The sequence below is a fragment of the Cervus canadensis genome, chromosome 30 (assembly GCF_019320065.1).
Source record: "Cervus canadensis isolate Bull #8, Minnesota chromosome 30, ASM1932006v1, whole genome shotgun sequence".
Lineage (NCBI taxonomy): Eukaryota > Metazoa > Chordata > Mammalia > Artiodactyla > Cervidae > Cervus > Cervus canadensis.
In genome coordinates this window covers 6,891,004-6,903,098 of record NC_057415.1, presented here as the reverse complement: position 1 = coordinate 6,903,098, position 12,095 = coordinate 6,891,004, and the positions used below count along the sequence as shown (strand labels likewise).

General features: G+C 43.6%; 1 protein-coding gene across 1 annotated transcript in view; it reads left to right on the top strand.

The window, feature by feature from the left end:
- The window catches only part of EBF2 (EBF transcription factor 2), a 220,662-nt gene that overhangs the window by 124,431 nt on the left and 84,136 nt on the right, over positions 1-12,095 (top strand). The window lies entirely within an intron of this gene.

Here is a 12,095-nt window from a genome sequence, read left to right as displayed (position 1 = left end):
CACATCCAAGCCATTTAGAAGTAATTGAAAGTAATTCTGGTTTGCTTCTTAGACATCTTTCAAGAAGTAATGTAAGTGATGGGAATGCAGTTAAGATTTTTGCACCATGATTTTGTTCTCCATTCTTCTCCCATCCTCAGCTGCCGTGAAGGCTGTATCCCCGCTCCTCATTCTCCAGCCTTAAGTTCTCACCCTCTCACTCCCTGACTGTCTGTCTCCTGTAAACCTTAGCTCTTTCTAACACAAGTCCTTACCACTCCTCTTACCACTAGTTATCTGCGTCTGGGTAGATATGTTGCAGTAAGTTGCACTAAGGCCTGCAACTTAGTAATGGGGTGGGAAGTGGGGGTGGAGAAGGAAGTCATAAAGGCTTCCCCAGGACCAGTACATCCTTCCTCACACGTATGTGCAGATATGCCAAAGAGGGAGCAACCCCGCGGGCTAAAGGATCAAGGTGTACAAAGGAGATGACTTTTGTGTGTGTCCCAAAAGATGGGTAGAACTTAGGTTTCCAAAGCAGAAAAGGAAAAAGTACCCAATAGAAGGGGGGCTTCCCTGGTGGCTCAGTGGTAAAGAATCTGCCTCTAATGCAGGAGACGCGGGTTCAATCCCTGCCTAGGGAAGATCTCCTGGAGAAGGAAATGGCAACCGACTCTAGTATTTTTGCCTGGAGAATCCTATGGTCAGAGGAACGTAGTGGGTTGCAGTCCATGCAGTCATACACCTCTCTCTGCACGGTTCTTTTTGAACTCATAACAGTAATGTCAACAACCACTATATATGGAGTGTTGACATGGAGACATCTTACTAAGTGTCTCTGTAGAGTAGGGACCTCCCATGTAGAAGGTTCTTCTTGAAAAATAGGGAATATTTCCTGATCAGTTTGTAGCTTTGCCAAGTCTGACCCAGTTCCCGGTGGAAAAGGGAGGGGGAGGTCCTCTGGTTCATATCCACCCTCTGTCTCCATGGTGGGATGGATCACCTCTCCTCAGATAAGAACAAATGAAAGGTCTGTGGGCTTCTTAGTTTTTTGCAATCAACACAGGTGAGACTCAAGCTCGTAAAGACCAGGTTTCTAAGAGATTCTTCTCTTCAGGAAGCATGTGGAAATTCAGCATGTTCCTTGTAGATTCCAAATAGCTCTAAGAGAAAAGCAGAGTAAATGTTTCAGGAATCCACACTAGCTGTACCTTTTCCCCCTGAATGAATTTATCCTAAAGGGAAATATTAACTTTACCAGATTTTCAGCCATTTGTTTTCCCTACTCATTAGGGGAAACCCATTTCTGACCGTTTCTGAATGTTTGCCCACAGTTGTGTGGAGGAAAGGGGACAAGCCTTGTATCTTTGCACTGTGAGCCTGCTTCCTTGTATGTCTGTTTTCACTGAATGGAGTAAATACCTTCTGGGCTTTTCCTCAGGCCATGCAGGCCGGGTTTTATTCCTGACAAGATTTTCTTATTAGTTATGTAACCCTTCTGGAGAAGGAGAGGATTTCTCAGAGAAGAAAAAAAAAACCCCACAATACTTGACACGCGTTAGTTATAAGCTGGACCACAATAATAACAAGATTATGTAAACTCTCTGTTTCGGAGTTAAGTTCCAGCTGAGTACTTTTCAGTCTGGTATGTAGAAATAAAGTGTTGTAAAGCGGCACGAATCACAGTGATGGTCCCTCTTCCCCTCCCCCAACCCATCTTCTAGACTCAGAAGGAAGCTTTCATGTGCGCCGAGAACAGGACAGCTCACCAGGAGTTACCCACCCAGGTGAAAACGTGCCCACTATTTGTTCTGTCAGGGTTTTTTTTAAGTTTCTGTTAATATGATGCAAGTTCTCTCTGGAGAGGAACCAGTAGGAGATAACATGGATAGATAGATAGATAGATATGGCTTCCTAGGTGGCATTGCTGGTAAAGAACCACCTGCCAATGCAGGAGATTTAAGAGATTCAGGTTCCATCTCTGGTCGGGAAGATCCCCTGGAGGAGGGCATGGCAACCCACTCCAGTATTTTTGTCTGGAGAATCCCGTGGACAAAGCAGCCTGGCCGGCTACAGTCCATGAGGTTGCAAAGAGTCAGATACAACTGAATCAACTGATACAACTGAATACAACTGAATCAACAACAGCATATAAATATATATAATATTAACATATATATATAAATATATATTATATGAAAATATACATATTTCTAAATAAATGTGTATTAAATTCTAAATAAATTACATACATAATTAAATAAATTCTATATGTAATGCCTTAAAATAAATAAATTTAAATATACATCTATGTATTAATTTATTTTAAGGGATTGGTTTAAGTTGCAGTTAACTGTCAATGCAGTTGCACTGGCAAGTCCAAAATCCATAGTGCCATCTGGCAGCCCAGAAACTTAAGCTAGAGTTGCTGCTGTAATCTTGAGGCAGTATTTCTGGGAAATGTCAGCTTTTGCTCTCTAGATGCCTTCAACTAACTGGATGAGGCCCACCTACATTATGAGGATCATCTCCTTTACTGAAAATCCGCTGATGATAGATGTGAACTGCATTCACAAAATGCCCTCCCCATAATACCTAGATCTGTGTTTAGTTGAATAACTGGGCCCTCTAGCCGAGTCAAGTTGGCTTGCAAAACTGACCATCCCAGAGACTTCCCTGACAGTCCAGTTGCTAAGGTTTCTTGCTCCCAATGCAGCTGGTCCAGGTTCGATACCTTGTCAGGGAACTAGATCTTACATGCCGCAACTAAGACCCAGTGCAGCCAAATAGGTAAATGTTAAAAAAAAAAAAAAAAAAACCTAACCTTCACAGTCCTGAAACTATCTTCTGTTTTCTGAATCTTGGGACTTCTAAATCCTCTTGCTGGCCCCCAGAGATCAGAGGGACTTCCTTCTTGAGCCCAGGAGATTATCTCACCTGTTGGAGATCTTATTCTCATACCTTACACGTAGTTTAATGAATTTCGATTGCTTCAAAGGTGATGCATAGAACTTTTTAGTGGGTGTCTCAAGTCTTGCTCTGAAATAATAAACTGTTGTCTGGTTTCAATGGTGATGAAATCTTGTAGGAAATAGCTTGGAAATGTCAGAGGACGTGGGTCTCTGGGAACTGGCCTTCACTCCTTTACAAAGTAAAACATGTGGGAGGGATCCATGAGCCTCATGGAAACTGGACCCATGCAGATTCTCTGACAAGATGAAAACCCTCAATAGGGTGCACTCTGAATCAGAGAGGGTGATGCCTGGAGAAAAAGATGGATCCACTGTGTCCAGATGGAGGTATAAAGACTGAGGCTCATCTCATAGAGGAGTCCTCTCCACCTCTCCAACGTATTTCCTAAGGGACTCAAGCGCCATCCAATCCAAGCAGTCATGTATTATTTCTGTGCAAGACTTGGGAAAAGCATTAGAAAGACAGGAAAGCTGTGGATGGGAGGGGAGAGTCATGGGCCAGACATGTTTCCTAAGCACCTTCCTTCATCTTCAGTGGGTGAGCCTTTGATTCAGTCCCAGAGAATTCACAGAAACCCTTCATTTCTCAACCAGACCCCCACAGGGAGGGGACCAAGAGGTCTTCCTCTCACATCCTGGTGTGGCCTCTCGGTACCTGGGGCTAGGGAGCCCTCCCCTAGTGGTCCTGCCTCACAGCAGAGGGACTCACACCTCTTGATTGCTCTGAGCTGACTGCACATCTGAGTCCTTAGGATACCTGCTGGGTTAGGGAAGGCTGAGGAACAGTTTGCTGGCATGTAAATAGGGAAAGTAAGGGAACCATTATGATCAACAACACACACACACACACACACACACTCACACTCAGTAGAAGAGAGTAGAACCTGGAAGAAACTGGCTGATCCCTGCAGAAATCAGTTATATTTCAGAAATGTTTTCAGCCAGTGTCTGTGAACTACAATCCAAAATATAGAGATAATCATGCTTGACTTTAAAATGCATTCCCTGGACTTTCCTGGTGGTCCCGTGGTTAAGAATCTGCCTGCCAATGCAGGGGCCATGGGTTCCATCCCTGATCTGGGAAGATTCCGCATGCCACTACTGATCCCATACTCTAGAGCCTGGGAGCCTCAACTACTGAGCCCACATGCCCTAGAGCCTGTACTCCACAATGAGAGAAGCTACTGCCGTGAGAAGCCTGTGGACCGCAGTAGAGAGTAGCCCCCTTCCTCACTGCAACTAGAGCAAGCCCAAGTACAGCAACAAAGACCCAGCACAGCCAAAACACAAAACACAAAAAATAAAAATTGCACCTCTTTTTAAAAAATTTAAAAAAAAATAAGTAAAATACATTCCTTGCATCGGTTATAAGGGTTTTGCAAAAAAAACCCAAAAAACTTTCCTATCATGGAAATGAAAAGTTGAGTACTCTCTGCCTTTCCCCAGATGGCCCATGAAGGGGTTCAGAGCCCCGCAGCCCACTGTGACTCAGAGGCAGCTGCTCTGACCCAAGGCTCCCACAGACCTCTGAAGGAGACTGTCCAGAGGTTTGGCCGCCCCGTGATTAGGCCCTGAAGAGCTATTCTATGTTTCTGGCAGTTTACACACACACACACCAAAAGGCAACTGATGATGTGTAGTCACAAGGACTCGCCAGGGTGATGTCATGGCGGTCAGGGGTGGGGGTGGATTTGGGGATGAGAGACAAATGACAGCATGCACAGGGCTCTTCTGCAAGGTCCCCCCTGCTCGACCGACACTACACGTCCACAGGACACGCTGTACCAGGGCCCCCAGCCCGAGGTGGGGCCCAGGGCCTGACCATTCCCCTGTTTCCACCATCACTAATCACAGTACTCACCTTCCTTGGGTTCTTTTTGTCTGCTTTCCTGCAAAGTCTATTGTTTCCCAGTTTAAAAAGCCTGGGAGAGATTCTGAAATGCACAAGGTGGTTTAGGAATAAGATTTATCATAACTTAATCCTCAGGGCTTGAGGTGAAAATACTAGCCACTCTCCACGTGGTGGGGCCCCATTTGGTCCAGTAATCACAACAGAAAGATGCCTGGCATCATGAGGCTGCTGGTGGTCTGTGAAAAAAGATGCCTGGTTTTGAAACCGCTGTTGAGATTGTCCCCCAAAGGCCAAAGCAGGTGTTTTCAAAGCACCCCAGAAACAGGTCTGGGGAAAACCTCAGTCCCCTTATTCAAGGGGACTTGAAGGGCAAGTCCCTTATTTTCCATGCATCTGATATTTTTCCGAGCTCCAGTGGGCACCGAGGGTGCTTCAAATGTCACCTTGATTTTCTGATCTCCGGCATGTATGTTGAAGGTGTGGGATTGCTGGATTTAGAATGTCTGGTGCCAAACTCTGCCTTGCAAGAGTCAGAATTCAGGCTCAGACGTCTGATGATCGAACCACACAACTTCGGAATTAGTCATGCTAATGAAAGCCATTTGGCCTTGTTTTCTCTGTGAACAAAGCTGTCTGCGTTGGTTCATTTAATCGAGCATCTATCTGGCAATTATTGATATTAAATTGATTTAGTGTTTCGAAAGATGTTTCAGACACCAGACACGGAACTCCCAGTTTATTTTACAGCTGAGTACAGAACATGAATTCCTTCCCAGAGTCATCGGCTCTGGGTTTAACCCCTAAAGTGTAAGCATTGATCCCTTCTTCACCTGGTGACTTACTTACTAGCCGTTGTGCTCTTCCTTCCATGTAATTTATTTTTGGGAAATAAATGGAACCCTTTGAGGGGAGGGTCACCTGCCTGAGATTGTTTTTACTGAGTAGAAGGACAGTTTGCTCAATGTGTCACGGTTCTTCACCAGAAGGCTGAGGCTATGGTAGAGATGGGAAAGATATGTTACTTCACAGGAAAGTTTTAAGTTGTTTCCCAAAGCATCTAAGTAATTCTCCATCAGCTCTCAGACGTATTGCCCAATTTTACAGAGAAGCTATGTGAGGGAACACATACGAGAGGTGAGACAGGCAAGTGAAATGCAGAGAGGTGAAAATATTGTCAGCGATACAGACAGTAATTGAACGTGATCTCCTCCCACTTACGTTTTATCCTGTAGGTCACACTGCCTCCTACATTACCTGATTGGTATTAACATAAGCATGGGAGATTAATTTTATAGATCACAGGGAATGGAGATGACATTTATCTTCACTTTTCAGTGAATCATCTCACTGGGGAAGGGTGAACATTCAACCCAGGTTAAAAGAGTTAAGAACAAAGTTAGTCCATGAACAACTTTATCTCTTTTTTGTTGTTGTTGTTGTTATTTTTCTAAATTATGATATGAAAGCCTATCTGCCTAATTTTGTTTGCCAAAAAAAGGCAGTATTATAATCTTGGCCAGCCCAGAGATAGAATATATTACTAACAAAATAATAAAGATTAGGAGAATGTATTATTAACAGAATAATAAAGATTAGGACAAACTGTGAAAGACTGTAAGTTAGACTTCACTGAGCTTTTCCTTCTGAATTTTATCACACTTGAATTAAAAATACCCCCCTCACCTCCAACTCAAGACCTTGGATAATGAAGTAGAGAGACAGAAATACATTTTTATCAGCTTAGAACCTGTATTGTTTTTTTTTAAAAAATGAGGCAGGCATGTTACCAGGAATGGTGAAATCTCTCTTTTCTTTCTTTCTTAAAAAAATAAAGAAATTTAGGTGCAGACTAGATGCCTAACCCTTTGCTCAGTGTGGTTTTTTTGTAATCACCTTGGCAAGCTGAGGGCTGGTGAAAGAAATGGGCCTGCTTTTGGGGCTCTGCTGTCTCTCAAGGCAGGATTCTTTCAGGAGGAGTAGAGGAATTTTGTAGCTTCAGTTCAGGTCAAATGAACAGCCAATACCTTCTGACTCATGCTTGAGATAAGACGACTTCCCTGGGATGGTGTTGGGCCAGAGGCTTGTCTGGGCCATTTCTAGGGGTGGCTATCCTGCCCATGGGTTTGTGAGGGAGAAGCTGGCTTCGGATCACTGATGTCCAAGTCAGCAGAGAACCCTGGGCTGAGAGAGTCGCCTTTCTCCCAGCCGGGCCGCACGACCTTCTGTGCGTCTTCCCCAGGGAGCTTTGGCCATCGTTTTCCCATGCTCCTGGACCCAGTCCTGCTTCTCACTGAGAATGCTGAACTGGCTTTGTGGCCTGAGCGAAGGGCTGAGATGTTTTACTTCCAGGTCAGCTGTTTGTCTCCCCAGGGAAAGTCATTTTTTTTGTTGTTGTTATTGTTAATGGCTGTGTTCAGTTATCCATCGGGTGAGGAGAGACTGTGAACCCAACTCCAAACTCCAGGGCAGGGGAAGCCTCCTTTGGGTAAAACCCAGTCTCAGGCTTTTGCAGGTTATTTGATATTGAGCATGTAGGTTATCCAGGCTTCCCAGGTGGCGCTAGTGGTAAAGAACCCGTTTGCTGACGTGGGAGACACAAGAGGCATGGGTTCAATTCCTGGGTTGGAAGATACCCAGGAGGAGGACACAGCATCCCACTCCAGTATTCTTGCCTGGAGAATCCCATGGGCAGAGGCGCCTGGTGGGCTACAGTCCATGGGGTTGTAAAGAGTTGAACGTGATTGAAGTAACTTAGCACGCATGCATGCATGTAGGTTATCTGGGAATTCCTTTTTCCTTCACCATGTTAAAATTGTAGTAGTTTAATTCTCTGCCGCATCCCAAAAAGAACTTGCAGTGGTTCTTTTGACTTATCAGGACTTCCTCAAAGGCGTTTTGGAGGGTGAAGAAGCCAGTGACACGGCAAGTCACACTGAGTGTGGCACTGAGGTTCGGGGACCAGATGAACTAGATATTTTTCTGCCCTGTCTCGTGTGTGTGTGTGTGATGATGCAATAATGCTCTCTGTTCTGGCAGGGGAAGTGAATAGTTGAAACCATTTGAAAGTGTAGGATCTTTGTAGATATCAAATACCCCCACCATCGGTTTCTCTAGAACAGTTTTATTTATTTGAGTCACCCTGATTATATGGTCTCAAGTGAATACGCTATGTACTGCAGCAGGCTTTGAAAACAGATCTCATTTAACGAAGGGTAGAAATAAGCACTGAAAATCAGCTTCAATCTTTAGGAAAGGTCTGGATTTGTACAACATGGTGTAACATAAAACCAGGTTAGAAAAAGATAAAATCTCATCAGTTGGGATGTTATTTGGAAAGCTGGAGACTCAATCAAGGACTTTTGAACCCTGAAAATGAACTCAGGGTCTTATTTTAAGTGAACTGGGGCTGACTGATGGGCAACATGTGAATCTGCCCACTTCGCATCTAACCTCCCTGTGAACCTGGGGTGAGAAATCCCAGTAGGTCAAGTGGAGTGAAGGGCTTTATGCCTAGCCCCCATTTTTGAAATAAGGTGACTTAGTTTTGGCAATCCAGTGTACTGATCCTACGGTATAGAAGAGAAAGGTTGGAAATGTGGGATGATCCAGGAAACATATCCAGGGACTACTTTTGCTTCCTGTGAAGAGCTTGGGGTCTAGATGGGTTCTGGTTTCATCATTAGACTTTTCACCAGAGCCTTAGTTTTTAAAAATTAATTTTTTATTAGAGTACAGTTGCTTTACAGTGTTGTTAGTTTACTATACAGCAAAATGAAGTAGCCATGTGTATACATATACCTCCTCTCTTTTGGATTTCCTTCCCGTTGGGTCATTTGCAGACGAACCTAGAGACAGTCATACAAAGTAAAGTCAGAAAGAGAAGCAAATGTCGTGTATTAATACATGTGTGTGCAATCTAGAAAAGTGGTATAGGCGATCTTATTTGCAGAGAAGAAATAGAGACACAGAACAATGTATGGATACCAAGGAGGGTAGAGAGGGTGGGAGGTATTGGGAGATTGGGACTGACGTATATATACACTATTGATACTGTGTATGAAATGGATAATTAATGAGGACATACGGGCTTCCATGGTGGCTCAGCGGTAAAGAATTCACCTCTAATGCAGGAGACATGGTTTGATCCCTGGGTCAGGAAGATTCCCTGGAGAAGGAAATGGCAACCCACTCCAGTATTTTTTCCGGGGGAGTGCTATGGATGGAAGAGTCTGGGGGGCCACAGTCCATGGGGGTCTCAAAAGAGTTGGACACGACTTAGTGACTGAACAACAACAGTGAGGACACCCTGTATAGTGGAGAGCCTTCATTTTTTTAAAGAGGAAGTAAAAGAAGAGATTCTTGTTCTCTCCTCACAGGCAACATGAAAACTGACTAGTGAAGAACCACTCACTGACTAGTGACTGGTCTTTCTGAAATGACCAGAGTTAATAGAAAATGTGATGGCATTCCAAATAATGAAGGCAAGGGCAATGCATAGAACTCTTCAATAGCATTTAAAAGCAAGGTTTCATTTTTGGTGCTAAGATTTGGAAATCTCCAAAAAGTTACTGATATCCCACAAAGTGCATAGAGCATTTAGAATCAATAAAGCTTCAGTGAAAAAAAAATGAAAATAATATCTGATACCTGGAACCTCGTGTAGATTACATAGGGGTCGGGTTGAGATTAGGCTAATATAATCATAGTCTGCTTAACTGAAAACACTCTGGAATATTATTAGCTTTATCTGAATGCCTTTTGTATCAAATTCTTGACCTGATTTTTGTCCCAGTTTCTCTTTTCTATCAACTAGGTTTAGTTCTTCCTTTAAGAAAAAGAAAAGTTTAAAAAGATTCTAATGAAAGCCGGCTGACTCCACTATGAGTAATATAAGAAAATCTGTTTTGCTAAGAGAGTGATGGAATATTGAAATACCTGGCTTTATATTTTTATGTGGGTTTGGCAAATGCAGTCTGAAAGTGGCTAATATGATACCCGACCTGGTGTTAATAGCCAATGATAATTCCATATGTACCACCTGCTACCTGTCAGGTTACACATTCTTTCTTTTTCCCTCTTTTGGCATGAAGGTTACATTAACTGTGAATATGGGTCTTCATGGCTGGAGTGGAGGCGAGCCGTCATACTTTTCAGATGAAATCGAGCTTTGATATAATTATCATCTTGGTTTCTTTTCTGAGTCACCCCTTCTTCCCAACTCAACACCCCCACCCCCCATCGACTTCGATAATGCCCTTAAAAGCTACAACCCACCATCTCAAATTTGGAGGTCATTAAGAGCGAGAGGAGAAAGGGAAAGAGAGAGAATGAATCACAGGCATAAACTAGAATGATGTTCGTGGAGGAAAATCCTCCTGCCAAAAAATAAAATTAGAGAAATTTCCTGGAATGTGTCTATGAGGGGAAAAGTCATCCACCAGAGATGTGGGTTTGTTCACTAATTGCTTTACACCTTCATGTTTAAATGCCCCCAAGTCATTCTCTTTTCTCCCATGAAAGAGTTTCAGAAAAGCTGACTCTACATGGATCACAATTGCTTCTCTTTTGCTGTCTCCCACTGATACCTATTTAGAAATGGGCTGGACAAAGCTGAAGAAAATATCCTCCAAACAGCAAAGCCAAACTACTTGCCTGTCCATACAGGAGTCTGGTCTGGGCGACCTGTCTGACTCTTTCCATCTCTAAGATCTGCCCCCAGAAAGCTGGTACAATATTTGGTCCAACATGTTACGGAAGGAAGTAGGGAGACCGCCCCCCCTTCACCCTGAGTTTAGCCATTAAACACTTTTTTGCTTTAGAAAAATAGACCCACACACGTTCCTGACTACTGAGCAACCAGATTTCCTCTTATAACCACTCAAAATGGTGTATGGGGAGTCTGAAAGACAAGCACAAGATGTTAAAAATGATTTTTCTTGAAGGGTGAAGACATTATTAAAGATTTCCACTACCATGCCTTTATTTTTTTGAAAGGAAATAATTTTAGCCTCTTATTAATATTATTATTCCAGCTGTTGTTATGTTCCTTCTGAGTAATTCAGAAAAAGCACAGAAAGCTCCCTTTCTTTTGGGCTTTTAAATATCTTCCTGAACCATTTAATCTCTTCAGATGGGAACCAGCAGCAAAGGCTATGGTTTGGCTCAGAAAAACCATCCGAATGTCTTCTGTGTCCATTATGATTCAAGCAATAATGTTGCTTTGCTCAGAAAAATTGCAGCAGCGTTTTCCAGGTGCTTTCAAAATATTTTTCTCACTTTGGTTAGCACTAGCCCCTGAAGGTAGTTGTTCTGGGTTCCCCTTCCAGATGAGGGGATACGAACTTAATTGTCTAATAAATGCCTCTCAGGACAGAAGCGGAAACCCCTCCATTCCAACACCTGGTATCTGCTCCTGGCTGTGGCCACAGGCTGCTGAAAGATTCGTGCACTGTTTAACTTTCTTCTCAAAGAGAAGCGTATGAGTTAGCGTACATCTTTGTTGTTGTTTAGTTGCTCAGTTGTGTCCGAATCTTTTGCAAGCCCATGGACTGTAGCCCTCTGGGCTCCTCTGTCCATGGTATTTCCCAGGCAAGAATACTGGAGTGGGTTGCCATTTCCTATGCCAGGGGAACTTCCTGACCCAGGGATCGAACTGGCATCTCCTACATTGGCAGGCAGATGCTTTACCATTGAGCCACAAGGGAAGCTTTGTCAAAAGAAAAAAAAATGTTGACTGGCTAGTAAGGGAGAAGATATATTTGGTTTGGTAATGAACCTCGGAAAACTGTTTCCCATTTTTCAGAAGTTTGTATTGTGTGTGCTGCTGCTGCTGCTAAGTTGCTTCAGTCGTGTCCGACTCTGTGCGACCCCATAGACGGCAGCCCACCAGGCTCCCCTGTCCCTGAGATTCTCCAGGCAAGAACACTGGAGTGGGTTGCCATTTCCGTGACCCCATAGATTGCAGCCCACCAGGCTCTCCCGTCCCTGAGATTCTCCAGGCAAGAACACTGGAGTGGGTTGCCATTTCCTTCTCCAATGCATGAGAGTGAAAAGTGAAAGTGAAGTTGCTCAGTCGTGTGTGACTCTTAGCGACCCCATGGACTGCAGCCTACCAGGCTTCTCCATTCATGGGATTTTCCAGGCAAGCGTACTGGAGTGGGGTGTCATTGCCTTCTCCGGTATTGTGTATAGAGTCACTGTAAAAAATGAAATTGCAATGATAGAAAGCCAATCTCATTTCATTCCATCCTTTTGGCCTAACAATCTTTTTCTTTCTTTTTTTTTTTTTATGT